We start from the raw sequence: 13,646 nt of genomic DNA on the forward strand, positions 1-13,646 counted from the left end.
CCCTTTCAACTCATAATTTAACAAGAGTGAGGGCTTAAATTTCAACTACATGTTTTCAGTATATCTTTCAGAGAACCTAAAATTTACATTTGCTTTTGAAATTAATTAGTAAGTTGAAATAAAGATTACTGCCTTCTATCTCCTCTCCCAAGAGACTACCCTGAAATAAAAATTTCCTAAGTATCCCCATGCTTCCCAGAAGTGAATCATTACTACATTGGCCATAGTATGCATTTATTTAACTAGTTATTCATTCTTTCATGAATTATTTTTAAATTAAAAATCTTGTCTTCTAATGAAAATTAAGTACTAGATTCTGGAATAAATGTTTCAAATATGAGACATAAACTGAAATGGTAACAAAGAGCACATACCCATATGTGTGACATTCAAACTCATAAGAGAAAACATATGATAATTCGACAGACCTAACGTACAACATGAGTATAGTTAATAATTTCATGTTGTACTGGACATTTGCTAAATGAGTAGATTTTAACTGCTCTTTATGTGAGATGATACATGGGTCAATTTGCTTCATTATAGTAACCATTCTATTATCTATATGTATCCCATGGCTTCATGTTATATATCTTAAATATGCACAACAAAATTTGTAGTAATAATAATAATATGATGCACTAACTTCATTTTTCCTTACCAAGGCCTAGACATTGAAACTGTTATATCTTAGTCTGATTTATGCTTCTATAACAACAGTACACCAGAGACTAGGTAACCTATAAAGAAAAGAAGTTTATTTCTCATAGTCCTAGAGATTGAAAATTCTAGTATAAAGGTGGAAGGAAGGAGAGAAAGGGAGGGGATGGAGAAAGAAAGAGAGAGCAAATGGAGGACAAATTCATTATTTTATAACTTGTTTTTATGGTAACAATAGTAATTCACTCACAAGGGCAGAACCTTTATGGCCTAATCAGCTCCCAAAGTCCAGCCTCCCAACACTGTGGCAATGGGGATAAAGTTATCAACACATGGTTTTTTGGAGACACATTCAAGCCACAAGAAGGTGAAACACAATTCTCAAAAGCGTTAAAAAGACATCAGCAGCTAAACTTTGCAATGCTGAAAGTTGTCTGGTCTTAAGACCAACTAAATTTATATTCTGTATGAAAAATAAAAAGCAGTGAAGTTCCATTACTACAGGTGTTTGAGGATCCTGTAAACAGTATATACTAACTACGAGATACTGACTGAGAAAACATGAGGCCCAACTGAAGCCACCTTAAGGCTATTCTTGGATTTGGCAACATCTACCCAAATTAATAATGCAAGCATCCTTTAACCAGGCAGGCTTAATGGTGGGAATCTGGCCTCCTGAAGTCCTTGCCCATGTGCTCAAGGTATATTTGTAATGATAGTTATGACAGTATTTTTTTGTTATAGAGAAAAATACCAAAACAACCTAAATAAACAGCAACAGGGAAAAGGGCTAAATTAATTATGATACAGCCTTCTAGGGTTTTTTTTTTTTCTGATACTGAGGATTAAGTCTAGGGACTAGCACGTGCTAGACAAATTTTCTACCACTAAGCTACATCGCCAGCCTTTTTTAAATTTGTTTTGAATTAGGGCTCACTAAATTTTTCAGGCTGGCCTCACATGTGAGATCCTCCTGCCTCCACCTCCCAAAGAGCTGGGATTGCAGTAATATGCCTTCCAGGAAACTTAATTCAGCATTATAAAAGAAGACCTCTCTGTATGAACTCACATACAAATTTATCTGAGCATATTAGTTAATAAAAACAAATTGGAGAACAAAACGTATGCAGTCTTCTCACTTTGCACTAAACATATGACTAGAAATGCACTATGTAGGTAGGGTAAAAATAAGTTGTGTCAATATACACAGAAAACTCTTTACTACTTTTAAACAGCCTTGTTGAGATAGAATTCAGGCACCATTCAATTCACACATTTAATGTGTATGATTCATGTTTTCTATTATGTTCACAGAGTTGTGCAGTCATCACTATAATCAATTTTAGAACATTTTCATCATCCTAAAATGAAACCACCAGCAGTCACTTCCCGTTTCTCCTCAGCTCCTCTCCCCAGCCCTAGGCAACCACTAATCTGCTTTCTGTCTCCATGGATTTGTCTGTTCTGGACATTTCAGTAAATGGAGACTTTTTCTTATATGTACTTTGATATCACATTGAAGAAGACTTTGCTTAACCTAAGGTCAAAAATTTACTCTTACATTTCCTTCTAATTGTTTTATCATTTTTGCTCTTCCATTTAGGTCTATAATCAATTTTTAATTTATTTTTATATACTAAAATATATGGTGGCTGTAATCCCAGTAGCTTGGGAGGTTAAGGCAGAAGAATAGTAAGTTCAAAGCCAGCCTCAGCAACTTAGTGAGTCCCTAAGCAACTCAGTGAGACTCTGTCTCTAAATCAAATACAAAATAGGGCTGGGGATGTGGCTCAGTGGTTCAATTCCCAGTCATTCATATATATATATATATATATATATATATATATATATATATATATATGTGTGTGTGTGTGTGTGTGTGTGTGTGTGTGTGTGTGTCTGTGTGTGTCTGTGTGTGTCTGTGTGTGTCTGTGTGTGTATCCAACTGTATTGCTTTGCAAGAGGCTATTCAGTTGTCCTACAACCATTCGCTGAACAGATAATTCTTTATCTGTTGAACTATTTTGGCATCTTTATTGAAAATCAATTGACCTGAAAAGCAAAGGTCATGGTAAACCTTTAACAATGGTAATCTGTAGGGTTAATTCCATAGGAAATAAGATTGAAGGTGGCAAAGAGACATACAAAGAAAGTTGTTTTTAACTTTTACATATTTGTATCTGTGAAATGTTTACAATGAACATATATAACTTTATAATTTAGAAATGTTAAATTTTTTAAAACACTACATTTTTAAATTTTTTAAATAAATGACAGTGGAATGCTTTACAATTCTTATTACACATATACAGCACAATTGTTCATATCTCTGGTTGTATATAAAGTATGTTCACACCAATTCATGTCTTCATCCATGTACTTTGGATAATGATGTCCATCACATTCCACCATCCTTGCTAACCCCCTGTCCCTTCCTTTTCTCTCCCACCCCTCTGCCCTATCTAGAGTTCGTCTATTCCTTTCATGCTCCCCGTCCCTACCCCACTATGAGTCAGTCACCTTATATCAGAGAAAACATTCAGCATTTGTTTTTGGGGGATTTAGTATCTTCTCCAACACCATCCATTCACCTTCGAATGCATGATTGTATTCTCTTTTATTGCTGAGTAATATTCCATTGTGTATATATGCCACATTTTTTTTATCCATTCATCTACTGAAGAGCATCTAGGTTGGCTCCACAGTTTAGTATTGTGAATTGTGCTACTATAAACATTGATATGGCTGTGTTCCTGTAGTATGTTGTTTTTAAGTCCTTTGAGAATAGACTGAGGAGAGGGATTGCTGGGTCAAATGGTGGTTCCATTCCCAGATTTCCAAGGAATCTCCATACTGCTTTCCATATTGGCTGCACCAATTTGCAGTCCCACCAGCAGTATATGAATGTACCTTTTTCCCCACATCCTTTCCAACACTTGATGTTAGTCTTCATAATAGCTGCCATTCTGACAAGAATGAGATGATATCTTAGAGTAGTTTTGATTTGCATTTCTCTAATTGCTAGAGATGATGAACATTTTTTCATATATTTTTTGATTGATTGTAAATCCTCTTCTGAGAGTGTCTGTTCAAATCCTTGGCCCATTTACTGATTGGGTTATTTATTTGTTTATTTATTTATTTATTTATAATTTTTGGTGTTTAGCTTTATGAGTTCTTCATAGAACCAGAAATTAGTGCTCTATCTGATGTGTGAGGGGTAAAAATTTGCTCCCAAGAAGTAGGCTCTTTTGATAATAAAAACACTGCATTTGATGCAGATTTTCTGATGCATAAAACCTATTCCCAAATAGACATTTTGCTGCAGAGAGACATCATGCTGAGATATCAGCACAGAGATTTCTATGCTGCTCTAAAATACTTTAAGATTAGTTTTAGACAGTCAAATGTAAGTATATTTTGTATATCCACACAATATTTGTGATTTTACCCTTCGGGTTGAAAACTTGCCAAGGAAGACACTGGATGGGCATGTTGATGTTCTGGCAGGGAGAAGCAAGGAGGCATTTCTTTGAAGCACCTATTCTGGTTCTTGCTTGACCCTTCCTGGTCTATTGGACTTGTTTTATCTGTTTTTGTTCCTGAAGTACAAAATTTTGCTTTTTACTTTTTGCTTAAGAACTTCTCAGTGTCTCTCTTCCCTTTCATTTTGTTTAATGAATTTACAATGATTTAATGTGTCTAATAGTTTCCTAAGGAGATCCAGCATAATCAAATTCTTTGAATAATAGCCCAGAAAGCTTATCTTTTAGCATCTAAGAGTAATGGTGCTTTTTCTGAATTTATGGGCTGCCAGAATATCCAGCTGATTATAGTTCTTCTGGAACAGAAGAAAATCAATATGGCTTATCCAATGTCTTTGCCCTCCTTTTCTGGGCCCATGACTCTGTAACCATTTGATAGTCTTTCCATTTACAGTCTTACCAGGGTAAGACACACATTGCTTAATTATAATACAAGGATATTTTGAAGTGATTGATTTAATAAATATATATTATACCCCTAAAGGAAATTTCTTTGATTTCCTGAGTTCTCGGGATGCAGTGATCAATGAGAGTAGCCACCGTCCCTACCTTCATGGAACTTTTACCAGAAGTGGTGTCAAATAATGACCTAAGTGCATCAGTCAGCTTTATATCATTGTAACAAAATACCTGATATAAACAACTTATTAGGAGGAAAAAGGGTTGTTTGGCCTCACAGTTTTGGAAGTTTCAGTCCATGTTGTTTGGGGGTCTGTGGGAAGCAGAAGTAACATGGTGGAAGAGGCTGCTCACCTCGTGGGAAAAAAGGGAAAACGGAAAGGATCAGTGTCCCAAATCCTCTCCAAGAGCACATTCCCAATGACCCAACTAGGTCTGATCTTCTAAAGATTCCACTAACTCTTAATATTCCCATGGGCTGAGGACCATTCCTTTGGGGGACATTCAAGACACAAACCATAGGAATACATAAATGTGTTATTAACAAGAGAGGTAAGAGCTTCAAAGGGAGTGGAAGGAGTCCAGCAAAAGCCTTCATGGAACCATCCCTAAGGAAGTGATGCCTTAGGTGAGAAAGAGTTAAGAAGGTAAAGGGAGGAGAAAGGGTGTTTCTGTGGCAGAGAAATGCTCATTCTTACAAAGGACGTATGGCAAAGGAAGGCATAAGAGAAAAAAGAACATCTAGGGAGCCTAGAACACAGTGAAGAGGGAGGAGGGGTGTAAAATGGGAGCAAGTAAGGGCGGCACATAGGCCAGACAATTCCCAGACTTGCCTGACTCCAGGCCCAGTTTTGTCATTTACTACCAACCTGACAGGGGCCAAAATGCTTAATCTCTATGAAGCCCAGTTTCCTTATCTATAATATAAGGGTAATGCTTACCTCACTGATGCTGTGAGGAAGCCGAAAGGAAAGATTAGATATTAATGTGCATGAATTTTAATCCTAGTAGCTCAATAATTAAACAACAGAACTACTAGAGGTTATTCCTAGCTGGTCTTCCCAATTCTTCTCTTTTCTATCATCAGTTTTCTGGTCACTGAGATTCTTCTAAACCAGATGCTGCTTAAAAAACAATAGCCTTCCCTTATTATCCACAACAGGAAGAGCAAATAGTCTTCAGCTCAACTGTCAATCCCAAGTCACTGACATGGGATTTCTAGTTGGATATATCTAGACTCAGTAGTGATGTTTCCTTCCTTAGGAATGCCTGCCATGCACACTGAGTGTAAAAATTATAATGGATATTTTATTCCTTAGTCTGGAATGTAAGTACTTACTTGTTTTTTTTGTTTTTTTTTTTTTTTTAGAGAGAGAGAGAGATGCCAGGCGAGCACGTTACCGCTTGAGCCTTATCCCCAGCCCATGTAAGTACTTTCCTGATTTGCCTCTTCCTGTTCTTCTAATCTCCTCTCCAAATAATACTGCCATCTGAACCAATTTTGAACTTTAAAGACCATGTGCTTAGAACATACCAATAATGTGTTACTCCTTGCTTAGGCCAAGAACCTCTCATTTCAGTGCACACTGGTTTGTGCTGTTCATTTTGTCTAGAATATTCTTTCCAACCCAGGGAATTCTTACTCATCCTTAAAATCCTGGCATATTCTATTTGTGAAGTCTTGTCTTTTACCCCCATCAAGAATAATTATTTATTCTGGGCATCAAAACACTTACCATACTGATTACAATTCAGTGCTCCATGAGGCTCTTGGTATTAGAGTAATTAATTCTAATTCATTATTAGAGTCCCAGTCTCTAGCACAGTGTCTGGTACATGCTTGATACTCATGTCTTAGTCTGTTTTCTATTGCTATAACAAAATACCTAAGACTGGGAAAAATATAAAGAAAAGGATTTTATTTGGCTTGCAGTTCTGGAGGTCCAAAAGCATAGAACTGGCATCTGCTCAGCTTCTGGTGAGGGCCTCAGAGCAGAAAAGCAGAAGGAGGAAGTAGGTAACATTTGGAAGGAGCACATGAGTGAGAGAAAAGCTCACTTTATAAAAACCTGCTCTTGTGGTAACTAACCAGTCCCACAAGAAGATCTAACTCCCGCTCTCTCATGAGACTTTATACAATCTGGAGAGAACCTAACCCATTCTTTCAAATCACATATCAGGTAGGGCCGAGTGGCACATGCCTATAATCCCAGTGGCTTGGGGGGCTGAGGCAGGCAGAGAGCAAGTTCAAAGCCAACTTCAGCAAAAAAGCAAGGTGCTAAGCAATTCAGTGAGACCGTGTCTCTAAATAAAATACAAAATAGGGATGGGGATGTGGCTCAGTGGTCCAGTGCCCCTGAGTTTAATCCCTGGTACCAAACAGACATGAACCAATTCAGGAAGGTAGTGCCCCATGATCTAATCACCTGCCAAAGTTCCACCTGCCAACACAGCCATGTAGGACTCAAACTTCAACATGAGTATTTCAGGGGACAAAACATATCCAAACCATAGCACTAAGTATATGTTAAATTAATTTTCAAAAATTAGTGAATTACTGATATGCTGTCAAAATAAGAACTTCTTTATTTAAATAAAAATGAAATTAGGTGGAAAATCCCTATTCCTGTGTGGTTTGGTGATGACTAATTGTATCAACTTTATGGATGGACCATGGAGAGCTCATTCATCTAAATAAAATTATTCTGGGTGGTTCTGCGTGGGTGTTTCTGGATGACAATGACATCTGATTAAGTGCACTGAGTAAAGCAGACTGCACTCCTTAATGTGGATAGATCTTATCCCATCAGTTGGAGGCCTGAATAGAATAAAAAGCGATGGGCCTGAATAAGAGGGATGGGAACTGGTCTCCAGTTGATCTTTCCCAGCCTTGGAATTCAGATGCTTCTTGGGTCTCAAGCTTGCTCACCTTCAAAGTGGACCTTACTTACATCATGGGTTCTCCTGATTCTCCGTCCTTCAGATTCATGCTGGAGCTACACATTGGACTTCCTGGGTCCCCAGCTACCAGCAGCAGATTTTGTGACTTCTCAGTCTCCAAAATTATGTGAGTTAACTAATTTGATGGAATCTCTCTCTCTCTCTCTCTCTCATTTCTCCTTTTGCTTTGTGATCATAATAATTCTCTTAGGCAGAGGTTGTAGAAATGGACTAAGATAAGGATGGAATACGTGTGGATTATTAAGGTGGGGCTTCCAGGAGAATCACAGAAAGCCAGGATAGGAAAAGGGAAAATCCAGGCAAAGGTGACATTTCAAGAGGACTCCCAGCTTGAGCCTTTCCTCAGGGGAACTAAACCTTGGCTTGTCCCTCCTGGAAGCAGAGGAGCTAGGCCTTACAAGTCAGGCATCAGCTAGAGGCATTCTTGTGGGGAGAAACAATGTCTGCCTAGATTTCTGTTCCCTTGGAGTTGGGTGTCTTCCAGGCCAGTGTCTGCTGGAAGCCATAGTTGTAAGCTGTTAGAAGCCATATCACACAGAAATTGGACACAGAAGCTGGAGGTGGGGGATGAATACATAGATGGGAACAGTAAGTAGAGGGAATTAGCAGAGCACCTACTGGTTCTGCTTTAATACCGTGCACAAATCCTCTGCAGACACCACACAGACCAGTGAGCGCTTCATCTGAAGTTATCATTTTAGGAGTGAGCCTTGACTTCTTCCTCTACTGCCCCTGCTTTCCCAGTCTACCAATCAGTGTTGACAATTAAGGATTCACACGTTTTTTTCTAGCCCTTGGCCTTCACCACTCTCACTTGGACAGCTGCAAAGCCTTCAAACTAGTCTTCCTGCTTCCATTCCTATCCCCCAGAATCTGCTTCCTCCACATGCAGGCTGACATCTTTAAAAAGAACATTTTTTAAAGGGTCTGAATCACACACCAATGCGTGGTCTTGCAATGGTTTCCCCATGCTCTTAGGACAGAGTCCAAACCCTCCCCCAAAGCTCCAGGGCCCTGCCTTAGCTGACCCTGCTGACCCTCCAGGTAAGTTTCTCACTATTTTTCCCTTCACATTCCATACTCAAGACATACTGGCCTGCTTTGGGGTTGTTGAGTTCTTTGGCCACTGGGTTTTTGCACATCCCCCTTCTCAGAATGTTTCCCTTTCTCTTTATCCCCAACTTGTTCCTTCCCATCCTTGAGATCTCAAGCAGCACTTCTTCAGAGAGGCTCCTTGGGTATCCACTGCCCTAGAATGAATGTCTGTTCCCTTCAGAGACCTTATCTTGGTTGGAAATTAGAGTAGCCATGTGGCCTTGTGATTCCTGTCTGACACCATCCCCATGTTCCCAGCTCACAAGGGCTGCTGTCACCTCTGTTGGTGCCCTCTCTGCATCTCTAGCACCAAGTACCTTGTCTACCATGAGTGCCAAATCCATCTTTGTTGAATTAATGAATAGTATCAAGGTACTTTCTTTCTCATGTTCCTTCTAGTAAATCCCCCACCAAGAAATCTATTTATCAATGCCAAGCTCCAGGTAAGAAGGGAAAATAAAAAGAAATGGTACTTAAATTTTACTGAAGAGCAACTGTTCTAACCTGGCCCTCTTGGCCCCAGCTTTCCATCATCTTTGATTGAAAGGTCTGTCTAGATTCCCCCAAATAATTACTAGAATGCATCTGTTGAAATAATGCAGAGATCTAAAGGAAAAATTGGGATGTCTCTACTTTCTCCTATTGGGCTCAAAACACTCTTTTGATGTGCTAATTTGTTACATACCAAAGTCAGAGGTTTTCTTTTTTAGTGACATCTAAGGACCAAAATGAGAATTCTAGCTGTCTCCATTATTCCAGGCTGCACACAAGTTATTTTAGGTGGTCCATGGATGTCTGTGACTAATATTCTTAGTGTTAATGAATTAAAGGAGAGAAGGTAAAATTCTTCCCTGGGGAATTTTGGTTCCATATTTTCCAGCTAATAGAATTCCTTCCCCGGGTTCCTCCATAGATTTTATTGCCAGAAAGATTCCAGGACATTAGTAGGGAAAAAACACCTAGAATACTGAGGTTTTCTACACCCAGTAGGAGGTATAAATTGAGAATAATTTTGCTATTTTATTTTTTTTTTAAGAAGAACTTTATTTATTTATTTATTTATTTTAAAGAGAGAGAGAGGGAGAGAGAGAGAGAGAGAATTTTAATATTTATTTTTTTAGTTTTCAGCGGACACAACATCTTTGTTTGTATGTGGTGCTGAGGATCGAACCCGGGCCGCACGCATGCCAGGTGAGCGCGTTACCGCTTAAGCCACATCCCCAGCCCATAATTTTGCTATTTTATATGCTCCGGGTCACCTTGGAAATTATATCCTCCAACAGTAATATTTACATTGTGTGTATGCTCTTTTGGAACTAATTGGGACCTGGGAAAACTAGTGGTCTAATATTTTCATTCTACATGAGAAAACCTGGACATCATCATAGCTTAATCTGTGAGAAACTTTCAACATTTCCAAGGAGTGCTCAAGTTTTGTGTGATGTTGACATGGGTTCCACAAAAGAAAGGAGAAAGAATGTCAACAAATGGGTTTGGAAAAATGCCAAATGAAGCAAAGTCCAACAAAGGGTTTACTGCAGGATAGTAGATGATACAACTTTCCAAAAAATGAGAATGCAGGGGACAATTTCCCAGTCTTTTGCAGAGACTTGCTCTGGACTGTGTTGAAGAGCATTGAGCAATAAATGCTGTGTTAGCCACAGTTAAAGGGACTACTTCAGGAGAAAGCTGGGAATTGGGAAATGGAAGAACAGTCAAGTTAATTGAGCCTCAGAATAGACTAACCAGCGAGACAAGATGAAATCAGAAAAGTTCACCAAGTGTGCCTTTAGGCTGAGAGAAACACCACATTTTCAATGGAAGTATTTTCTTAGTAATGAAAGTATGGCACTTCGGTTCAACAAGGCAGGCTATGCCCTGAGGTCAAGCGAAGTGGCTTTCAGTGTAGGGACTTGCACCAATCTGCTCTGCTCTATCCCCAAAGAAGATGAAACCCAAATACTGAGTTGCATAACATCTGGACTCTTCTTAATGACCCTTCACAAGAAATGCAAAATAGAGAACAGGAGTTTTTTAAGTAATTGCATTCTAACTAAATCAATTCTGCATTTGGTTACAATCGGATACTCCTGCCTTAGATTGTTGCCTAATGTATCTGTGGGTTGTTAAATAGCAAGTGTCTTTCATTTCACAGGAAATGGTTTTTGACTGTATAAAGCAATGTTGGTGGGAAGTTTATATTTCTCTTTATGCTTGTGAAGTGCTTTGAGACAGAGGTCAGTATAAAATCCAGATTTATGACTATTAGCAATAGTAAAAGTGTTATGAAGCCATTTATTCTGCCTTTGATACTTATAGCTGAAAAAAGCCAATTCTCCTATGTGGAATGGAAGCACAGCCTCGAATTATAAACATCTATCTTCTCTGTACCACTGGCTTCCCGATTCAGATATGTTGAGTGGGGCTGGGCATGGGTTTTGGCAATGAGCTCTAGGGCCCAGGCATTGTGAGGCTGCTACTGGTGAACTTGAGCAGTGAACTTGAGCAGGTCTGGGAGCTACTTTAGGTGCATATGTAGAAACTCTCACAATGTATCTAATGCTTGTCTCAAACAATCAGAAGCAGTTCAATTTCACTTTGTTGCCATATTTATTCATTTGTCTTCATTAAGACTACTTTAATGAAATGGACTATAAGTTTTTAGCATAGTCCAGAAAGAGGGACAGAGTTATTTTACTGCCTCCCTGGAAATTAGTTACAAAGGATTCTCTATTCCTCAGATATTCAGCTCCACCATGAGCTAAGATTGGTTTTTTCTGGCTCATTCTTTAGCTTAAATTCTTACCTTTTCCCCATGATCAAACAAATACATCCTATTTGAACATGTGTCATTGAGGAGAAATGGAGAGAGACAGACCTTGTATGAAGGTCGACTGTGATCAGTCTTTAATTACTTGATTTGTTGAGCTTGTTATTGTCAGCTATAGGAATTAAAGGATTGTTTCAGTAAATACTATCAAGCATCTTGTGTAGATCTTAGTCTGTGGAGTCTTACAGTTCTTAATGAATTAATAAGGTTGAAATATATACATTTTCTTCAAAGCCCAGCTTGCCTTAGCTGTCCCAACAAAATCACTGTCCCAAGCACCTCAAGATAGAAATAATATGTTCTAGTGTTCCACAGCACAGTGGGGTGACTCTAGATAGGAATGCATATATTTTATGAATAATTAGAAGAGAAAGGCTCAAGGCTCCAGACCCAAAAGGAAATGATAAGGAAATAGAAATGCTAATTACCCTCATGTGATCAGTACATTATACATGTGTTGAAATATCATGCTGTACCTCACAGAATTAAGAACTGCCACCGTTCATTATGGCTTGGGAGTCATAGACGTATTATACTTTAATCAAGCACTTTTTAAATGGTAAATATATTACACACACACACACACACACACACACACACACACACACACACTACTGTCCATTACTCAGGGTTGTAGTAAAATAGAGAAAGTGGGACAGGGCTGAAGGCACATTCAGGGGCAGTTGTTTTTACCATGGGAGAAATCAGAACATGTTTATGTGTTGCCAAGAAGACCAGGAAGTCAGGTCACACTGATGATACAGGGGACAGCACAAGCCATTAACAGCACATGGCTCCTGGGAAGAGCAAGAGAAGCCAGTGTGTGAGTGGGGTTTGAAAGAGGAAGGCAAAGAGGCCTGCCAGATGGAAATTTCCCTCTCACATCATCTCCTCTCTTTTCAAAAGAAAGTCATCTCCTAACAGAATGAAGGGGACAAAAGAAAATTTAGAGGTGTTCTGGGAATCAGTGGAGAACTGGATGGACCAGTATAGGCCCACACTGAGGGTGCAGTTGAAGTTGAGACCAGGCCTTCGTACTGGCACCAACTTGCCAGCTGGTGCTCTTTTCTCCAGAAGCTCTTGGCTGACGAGGTACCAGTCCAGAGAAGCCAAGGGTCTGGGATGCCAATCTCCAACAACATTTGGGTTCAGGAACATTCAGATAAGGAATGTAAACTTGCAGAGTCATTATGAGTGAACCCTGATGAACTTGACTTGAGTGGAAAGTGGGGGGAACCTTAGCTGCATTGGCCTTGAGGGTCTTGCTGTCACCCACTTCTTGACCCAGGAGGAGGCCCTGGGACAACAGTGCTGAAAGCAGAGGTCACCAAGGCAGAGTCCCATAGTACAGCCCCCTGTTCTAAAGCTCCACTTCCTCCTGGGGTGGAGACGAGGGGAAAGCACCTGTGGCTTAACACACAGTAGGTGTGCAACAGGTGAGGGTTAAAGGAGAAATAAGTCTATAGTGCTCTTTTTTAAAGAAATAACACTGGGAGCTCAGAATTATTTTTTATTCATTATTTTATTTATTACTTATTAATAGCTACATTTTATCTGTCATTTTATGCCTCCCCGACTCACACACAATTATGCTTTTTCTCTTCTTCTAGTAAAAATAAAAGAAAGGGAGGAAGGGAGAAATGAGAGGGGGAAGGAGGAATGTAGAGAAGGGAAAGGGAGAGTCGAAAAGAAAAACGATTTCTGCATGTTTTAAAATATGCCTAAAAGATAACCAATAAAATAGCTAAATGACTTCTTAAGTAATTCCAAGAACTTAAACTGCCACCATTCATTATGGCTTGGGATTCATTTTGAAGTCCTATAAAGGCCATACTCGGCCTCTTTACTTCACTTTCTACACCCCATTTGTTCCCACAGCTCGGCAGCCTATGTTGTATATTAGCTTTGCTATGTATGGCTTTTAGAGATTCAGAGCCTTGGGAGCTGCCGTGGAAAGATGATGGTCCAAAAACTAAGGACCATTAGGTCCTGTAAAGGAGAGTCATATTTTATTAATTATATTTTAATATCTATTAGCAAGTAAGGAGTTTTTATTGCTAGACCAGCTACTTTCCCCTGGTCATGTTTTAGGTATGATTTAACAGGTAATCAGATCTTTAGGTACTTAACCACAGTTCAGTACATTGTAATTTTAA

At 39.1% G+C, this 13,646-nt stretch overlaps 1 protein-coding gene across 10 annotated transcripts in view; it reads left to right on the top strand.

Annotated features, from left to right (window-relative positions):
- Trpc7 (transient receptor potential cation channel subfamily C member 7) overlaps positions 1-13,646 on the top strand; it is a 316,931-nt gene that overhangs the window by 59,539 nt on the left and 243,746 nt on the right. For 7 of the 10 annotated variants that reach the window (XM_005333202.4, XM_078048930.1, XM_078048914.1 and 4 more), the window contains exons 2-4: positions 5,974-6,030; positions 7,588-7,671; positions 9,782-9,851. The gene's annotated coding sequence lies outside the window, so the exon portion shown is untranslated. The remainder of the gene's footprint in view (positions 1-5,973; positions 6,031-7,587; positions 7,672-9,781; positions 9,852-13,646) is intronic. The other 3 variants (XM_078048908.1, XM_005333201.4, XM_078048900.1) reach the window with 2 other exon arrangements.

Source organism: Ictidomys tridecemlineatus, chromosome 1, assembly GCF_052094955.1.
Source record: "Ictidomys tridecemlineatus isolate mIctTri1 chromosome 1, mIctTri1.hap1, whole genome shotgun sequence".
Taxonomy (NCBI): Eukaryota; Metazoa; Chordata; class Mammalia; order Rodentia; family Sciuridae; genus Ictidomys; species Ictidomys tridecemlineatus.